This window comes from Mandrillus leucophaeus, unplaced genomic scaffold (genome assembly GCF_000951045.1).
Source record: "Mandrillus leucophaeus isolate KB7577 unplaced genomic scaffold, Mleu.le_1.0 Scaffold262, whole genome shotgun sequence".
In the NCBI taxonomy this organism is placed as follows: domain Eukaryota; kingdom Metazoa; phylum Chordata; class Mammalia; order Primates; family Cercopithecidae; genus Mandrillus; species Mandrillus leucophaeus.
Genome location: NW_012102721.1, coordinates 1433026 through 1440677, shown reverse-complemented (window position 1 = coordinate 1440677; position 7652 = coordinate 1433026). Strand labels below are relative to the sequence as shown.

The 7652-nt window shown below is 46.9% G+C and overlaps 1 long non-coding RNA gene across 1 annotated transcript; it reads left to right on the top strand.

Annotated features, from left to right (window-relative positions):
- The first annotated feature begins 804 nt into the window (after window positions 1-804).
- Window positions 805-4138, top strand: LOC105542567. Its single transcript, XR_001006495.1, has 3 exons — window positions 805-868; window positions 1012-1121; window positions 2725-4138. It is a non-coding gene; the product is annotated as an uncharacterized LOC105542567 (long non-coding RNA).
- Window positions 4139-7652: the final 3514 nt, after the last annotated feature.

The window sequence follows — 7652 nt, the reverse complement described above, 5'->3', positions numbered from 1 at the left end:
AACTGGGGACTCCAAAGGGAGAGAGGGAGAGACAGGGACAAGGGTTGAAAACCTAACTGTTGGGTGCTATGCCTAGTATCTGGGTGACAGGATCATTCCTATCCTAAATCTCGGTGTCATGCAACATATCTACATAACAAACCTGAACATGTACCCCCCGAATTGAAAATAAAAACTGAAATTATTTTTTAAAATGCAGATTTTTGGCTCTGTCCCAGGTTTGGTAGGCCTGGGAACCTGCATTCTAATGAGCATCTCCAGGTGAACTCCAGGTTGGGGAACCCTGCTGAGGGTCAGGAAAGCAAGCTTTCTCCATGTGACACTGTCCCAGAGGGCACAGTAGCACTCCTGTGCTTTTTTTTAAAAATCTCATTTATTAATATAGATGTACATTATTCTAAATAAAATATAAAAATAGAACCAACCCAAATGTCCATCAATGATAGATTAAGAAAATGTGGCACATATACACCATGGAATACTATGCAGCCATGAAAAGGATGAGTTCATGTCCTTTGTAGGGACATGGATGAAGCTGGAAACCATCATTCTGAGCAAACTATCTTAAGGACAGAAAACCAAACACCACATGTTCTCACTACTGTGCTTTTGATACTAAGTGCCAATATTTCAATTTTTCTCAAAAGAGGGCCAGTCCTGATAAATATTCTACCTAGAGAATGTTCTTTTAAAGGCTAAAGGAAATGCAAAAGCCTAAATACAAAGCAAGTGCCCCTGCTACTCCTAACAGCCACAATTCCCACGGAAACATTCACTTTCATTAGATGGAGAGGAGTTTCTCTTACTTCGTTCCTCGAACCACTGTTTATGGGGGCGCTTCCAATTACCAGACACAGGTGACGAAAAGGTGAATGAGACTGGACCCCATGCCTGCTTCCTGGAGCCCACATTCCACGGAATGAGATCGTTATCTTGAAACGCTGATTGCTTTGCTTTCTTTTTCTGCACTTCTTACGTGTCTCTTCAACTAGGGCATCCATTGTCTTGCAGGAAAAGGAACACTCAAAGTTTGACTCACAGTTCATGGTCTTGAATGCGGGGCTTCCGATGGCGAGGCAGTGCGTTCAGCGCCTAAGCAAAGCATCTAGTTCTCAGGAACTGTAAGTATTAAACCCATATGGAATGAGTCTTAAAGTTATGAAGGCTGTCTTTGTAGCCCTTGAAACCAACTCCACCTTTTTAAACCAATCCAGACCTGACTCTGGTGCTGTCCATCGGAAAGACCACACGACTAGGATGTCACCTTTAATTTACATCATGGTGGCTTCACCCCTCTTCAGTGCCTCCACAGAACCTTCTAGCATATAGGCACCCTCCAGTCTAACTTGGATAACTCTTGGGATAAACACCTCTGTTTTTTACAGAGTCAGAACTGTGGTGGTTTCTTAATTGTAGAGCCAAAGCCGTGGCCTTGGTTCAGGTCGGCCACATCCTGTGGAATGAAACACCCTGCACAGATGAGGAAGGGGCCCATCCCAGCTCCCTGGCAGCCCCGATCTGCTGGGGAGGCAGCGTGGGGGTGGGTAGGGCTGACAACATGCTTCCCCTCCCCCAAGTGTGGGTGCAGCACCAACCAGTCTGATGAAGTCTCATCAGACCCACCACACCCACCTCTGAGCTCTTCTTTAGGCTGGTTCCTTTACCTGGAGAGCCCTTCCTGCCATGTCTACCTCCTGCACGAATCCCATGCATTCATCAAAGTCTAGCTGAGACACTTCCACGACACTTTCCCAATCACGCCTTTAAACCCCCACTGCACTGTTGTTGTGCCTATGTTGTTTTCAGGTTGGGGTTGCCATGGTGATTTTCCTACTTTACTTGTGGGAGGGGATTTCCTTAGTTACCCCAGAGCATCCGTGTCTGACCCCGAGCTGGGGAAAATGCCCAATAAAAGGACTTATCTGTGCCCCTGCAGTTGCCTTAGCAGTTGCCTTAGACTCAGCCCCACAAGATGCTATCTTAGACTGCAGGGCTGAGAGTAGAGTGTAGGGAGTCTATGCTCAACTGTGCTGGCTCACACTGGGCTGCTGACATGGTGATACAGTGAGAGAAGCAAAAATTACCCTTCACATTGTGAACTGCCCACATTGCCAAGCATAGAGACAACACAACAATGTTCCTAAAAGCTTCCATTTTCCAAATGCTCCCAGTGCACAAGGCAGTTTATAAAAACTATATAATTCGACTCTCACATTAACCCTGCACTGCTCCTTCAATCATCACCACCATTTCACAGTTACGAAAACCAAGGTTTGGGAAGGTCACATGTCTTGCCTGAGGTCTCGTACTGCTCATTAGGGTCAAGGCCAGAGTCTCAACTCAGGTCCTGCTTCCCAAACCCATGCTTCACCCTAAATTCCCTAAAACTACGTTGTAAAAAAAAAAGCGATCATATAGTTTATGTAAAAAATGGTATCAAGTGGGTTTTCTTTCATTATCTCATGCGAAAGAAGAGGGAGATTTTAGAAATGACTTTACATAATTGTAATAGTAATGACGTCTTGTTCAAATCCCTGCTTCTCATCTGGCTGCTCATTGGAATTGCCTGGAGAGTTGGTTCAAACCAGACTCTGATTCTGCACATCTGGGATAACCCCTGCTTCCAAGCGATTTTCAGGGGCTGCCAGGTTTGGGGCCTCCAATGCAGGTTGCCATTTGGCCCAGAGAGCCAATCTGACCAAGCTGAGGCTTTATTCTTTTTAGGAGACCACTAGCTGAGGGCTCCGTGACTGTTGGGACTGGAGACCCTTCTCATCTCCCCCAAGACTCAGTGGGATGGGGCTGCTGTCCCAGAGCTGGCTCCAACATGCCAGCCTTTTGGAAATTTGCCTGGAGGCTGCACTGAAGGTGGGTCCCTCTTCCCTCCCCTCATCATTGATTTCTTTAACTTAAAAACACTTTTTTGGGGGATCTCATATGTTACAGTCTATTAAATATTTCCTTCCTCTCTCCTTCCCTGGGTGGAGTAAATGTATGTGGGAAAGAGAATGCCAGAGCAGGAGTAAGGAACTCTGGATTTGCTAAGACATCCGGATCTACAGCAGGCCCAGGGTACCCTGATGTACCCAGGACTAAAGACCCCTGGATGTGCATTTGAATTAATGCCTTTGCATGGTTCTCGTGGTTTACACGGCCTCAGAAAAGCAGATTTTGAACACTCCATTTCTTCTTGTGTAAATGGCACAGCATGTCCACCCTGCCCAACTCACTGGGTTACTTGGCACAAGAAAACCATAAAAGTGCTTTGAGAAATATGAGGCCTATTGCAATGGAGGGTGGGATTGGGAGCCACATGGCTGAATGGGACTGGCATGGGCTTGGGGTACAGGTGGGGTAATCCAGTCCTCTGGTTTGCCTGGGACAGTCATTGTTCATACTAGTGACCATTCAACTCTCAAAACTGAAAAGGATGTGGCTAACTAAGCCCCAATCCTTGGAATCCTGGTCCAATCTCGCTACATCTTGGTTTCCTACTCTGAAATATGCAGGTCATATCCATGCATTTAGAGACAGATTGTGAATGTCAAAAGAAATTCCAACTGAGAGCTCTTTGTAAACTGGAAATAAAAATCACACAGTGGGTGTTGTCGTTATCATGAAGTCTAGGTGGTGTGAAACCAGGAAGCAGTATTTTGTGTGCCCTCTGGAATCCGGTTCTTTACCAAGGGCTGTCCCTTCCTTCTTTCGGATTCCTCCTTCCTCTGGCCCAAGAGACCACTTGCTTTCTTTCCCTGAGCCCCAGTTAGCTTTTCTGAAAAACAGAAGAATTGGAGTCTGAATTTCCAAGATGCCTCCCAGTGGTAACATTCTATGGTTTCATGATTCTAAAGAATGTTTGGCCTGCTGGTATTGGTTGGTTGTTTTCTTAAGAACAAAGAAAGCCAGACAACCTAAACATGAAATACAACCCCCGCAATGAATTACATGGGCTTTGAAAAAGGCATTAAGCAAGAATGATTATGTCTAATATTGGGCCTTCTGGCCTTCCCAGGGCCTGGGACCTAGCATCAGATGTCTGAACTTGATATACACCTGCAGGTAGAGTTACGGCTGTTAATCTGCCAAGCCCGTTGTTCAAGCTGTCTGAAAGCATTCGATAAATTTCTCTTAGAAGCCATGTGTTATATGATTCTTTGTTTTCCCAAACAATATTACTGATGTTTCATTTTAACTTACTTCAGCTCCTTGGCCTTGTGCAGAGGGCTTTTTGTTTGGATTTGCTTTGCTTTTGTAGAGTTTCCATGCACTCTCTGGTGATGTCTCCCGGCAGTTACATTAACATTGTATTATGTATTTGGGGGAACATCTTGGGTTTCTTTCTTGCATTGTATAACGTGATTATCGAAGGGACATCTGGCTAGAAGATTTACAGATGGGATATGAGGGTGCAGGCTTCTCAGAACTTTGGCTCCAGGTAAGAAATAACAGAAATGAGAAAGAGAGAGAGAGAGAGAGAGAGAGAGAGAGAGAGAGAGAGGAAGATTGACTGTTTAACTCTAATCCCAAGTTAATCAACTTTGGGCAGCATGCCAGTCTAGGCTGGCACCCAGGTGAGGGTGGGCTTATGACCCAGGCAGGTGGTCCCACTCCTGGCCATTCCTGAGCCCAGGCTCTGTCCTCCAGAGAGGACCAGTCACCCTGGGTTCCCAGAAGACCCACACAGGAGGCTGGCCAGGAATCCAGTGGTCAGATTGTCTTTGTTTTTCATCTGCGTCGCTGCCTAGCTCATGGCTGACCGATCGTAGCTACAAATCCCTACCAGTTCTCCCTGTTTGGGGCAGATGAAGTCTGCTTTGCAAAATACAACAGAACAGACAGACCTGCCCGGGCCTCCTTTCTCCATACGGCTTCTGCCTCGATTGGTATTTCTTTGACGCTCTATCCCATGGCCAGTCTGGACCCTCACATCACAAATGGAGCCCACACATTGAGCCCTCTCTGAATGTTGCGTGAGTTCATTCATTTGTTCTTTCATGCATCTGTTCACAGATGTCAACTGTGGTAACTCGGCTTCTTAAATTCTAGGCTGCATCAAACCCACTCTACTGGTCACAGGAAGTCCAATTCCTCTGAATTGTTGCTTTGGCTGAGTTGGTTCTGTTTAGGGACCATCTCATCACCTGCACACATGCACAATCTCCATTTCTTTCTGTGCCTACTGAGACATGGAATTCATTATAAATACACTCCATTATAAAACACTCACACACAAGGCACACAAAGCATTGTGTGTGTTTGTGCAGATTTGGCCAGTGGCTTGGGGACCTGGAGCATTTATGCTCCAGCAACACCAACAACTTTGGGAAACGTATTTCTGCGCTTAAAAGCATCCTTCACAGGCCATTTGCTGGGTTCCAGCCTCCCAACTCCCTTCACGGTTTTCAGCTCTCTGCCCCCTTGTCTCTCCTGCCTCTCTACTTTGCTCTTTTCCTTTCCTCAAATTCTGTTTTTGTTAGTTTGTTTTGTTTCATTTTTTGAGATGGGGTCTTTCTCTGTTTCCTAGGTTGGAATATGGTGGTGTGATCACGGCTCACTGCAGCCCTGAACTCCTGGGGCTCACATGATCCTCCCACCTCAGCCTCTCAAGTAGCTGGGACCACAGGTGCATACCACTGAGCCCAGCTAATTTTTGTATTTTTTGTATAAATGGGGTTTTGTCATGTTGCCCAGGCTGATCTTGAACTCCTGGACTCAAGTGATCCTCCCACCTAGACCTTTCAACATGTTGGAATTACAGGCATGAGCCACTGTGGCAGGCCCCTTTCTCAAATTCTTAAGATAATTCCTAATGCCACAATTCAGTGATTTCTTTTATATTGATCCATGTCCTCATATTCTTAATTTCCACCCCAAGCAGCTGTATTGAGATATTAAAGTCATAGATATTTATCTTGCTAATATTTGTGAAGCATCCACTCTTAGGAGAGGGAAGATGACCAGGCCCATCCTCTGTGCTCAAGGTGCTTTCCGTCTCAGATGACAGTGCTTAATCATGGGACTTATGTGCATCCGAGGTGTCAAGACAGGGATGGAACGGGGGCATCCAAAGTTTTAGTCAGAATGTCAGGGAAAGCTCTGTTAGAGGAAAGAGCCTTTCAGTAGACCTAACAGAGGTTGCAAACATAGAAACGGAGAGTGGGGAAGGGAGAGGGCCCCCACGTGGAGTTCACGGTCATCAGAGCCTCGGAGGCAATGCCATAGGTACCAGAAGGTGAGCGGATTCTGGGAATGCAAAGAATAGAGACATTTGCAGTTTCTGGTCTGGCATGTGAAGAGCTTGGACATCATCACTCCTATACACACAGTAAGAAAAGAGCCTGACCAAGTCCCAAAGCAGCAATTCTTAGATCTGTCAGGGAGTTGAGGTCACAGAGCAAACCGCTGACCCCAAAACTGGAGAGACAGACAGGTAAATGCAGAATATCACAACTTATGGGAGCAAAAGTCTCTGTGGGAAGCAGCACTGGGTTCCATTTACCCAGTGCAACGTATCTGGTTTTGAATAAAATATTACAAGGGGATCTAAAAGATATTTAAAAAAGGAGTTAGAAGAGACAGAGCAAGCATCAGAATCTGACTCAGATGTGGCAGAGAGGTTGGAATGATCAGATGGGGAGTTTCAAATAACCGTCATTACCGGGCTAAGGGCTCTAATGGACAAAGTGAAAGGGGTGGGAAGCCCTGAAGACAAGGCTGGGGCATAAAATGCAGGCTGGGGCCCTGCGGAGGGGCGCGAGTGCAGGTAGGGGGAAACACACCTGTTCCTGCCTCACGCCTCTCTGGGGAGGCTGTGCTCACCCTTCCCAGCAGGACAAACTCCTCTTCTCTGTCCTCACGTGCTGTTGGAGACTGGCTGGGTCTGGGCCCTTCTAAGCCACTGATCTCTCTCTGGGCTCCTCTCCCAGCAGCCCCAACACTCGGGTTAACAAGGACAACACCACCAACAACATGGCAAGGACCTACTGGGCTTGCCTTTGTGTAAGGGCAGGATTGAGCTGGAGTCCAGCTTCCTGGAGTTAAGGGCAGGAAAGGGGGCTTGGTGATCACAGCATGACAGAAGCAATGACTTTTTATTGTTTTAGCAGACAGATGTGAGAACACGTCATCCTTCCTTTTTCCTTCCTTCCTTCCTTCAATCACCTAGCATTTACCGACAGGCTATGCTGACGTAAGCTGCTCACTCTCTTAGCAGCCGTGATGAGCACTGCCCGTCAATGAAGGCAATATTAGGAAGATGGTGGCTGGGCCCATAAGGGGGTGTAGATGGGTGCTGTGGGGAGATTAGAGGGCTCAGTGGGAAGATAAGTCAGGTGGGCCTTGGGTAGGGCCACCAAGGGTGGACCTTGCAGGAAGGCCGGTTCTCTCTTCTTGGAGGGGATGCTGGTTTTGCCTTCCCAGACCTCTTGCCCTCCTTTCTGATGTCAGACCTTGCCTCCCCTGACCACGAGTGTAGGTGGCATAAGACAGCTGGCCATTGTTAGTGAAGTGGATTCAGGCACAGCAATACCACCAGACACAAGGCAAAGCAATCAGCAGCGATGCTTGCAATTTCTCCTCTCAGATTCTCTCTGATTCAACCTTCTGCTCTGACATTACAACACAGGATTTAATGGACCCCTAATCCTTGAAGT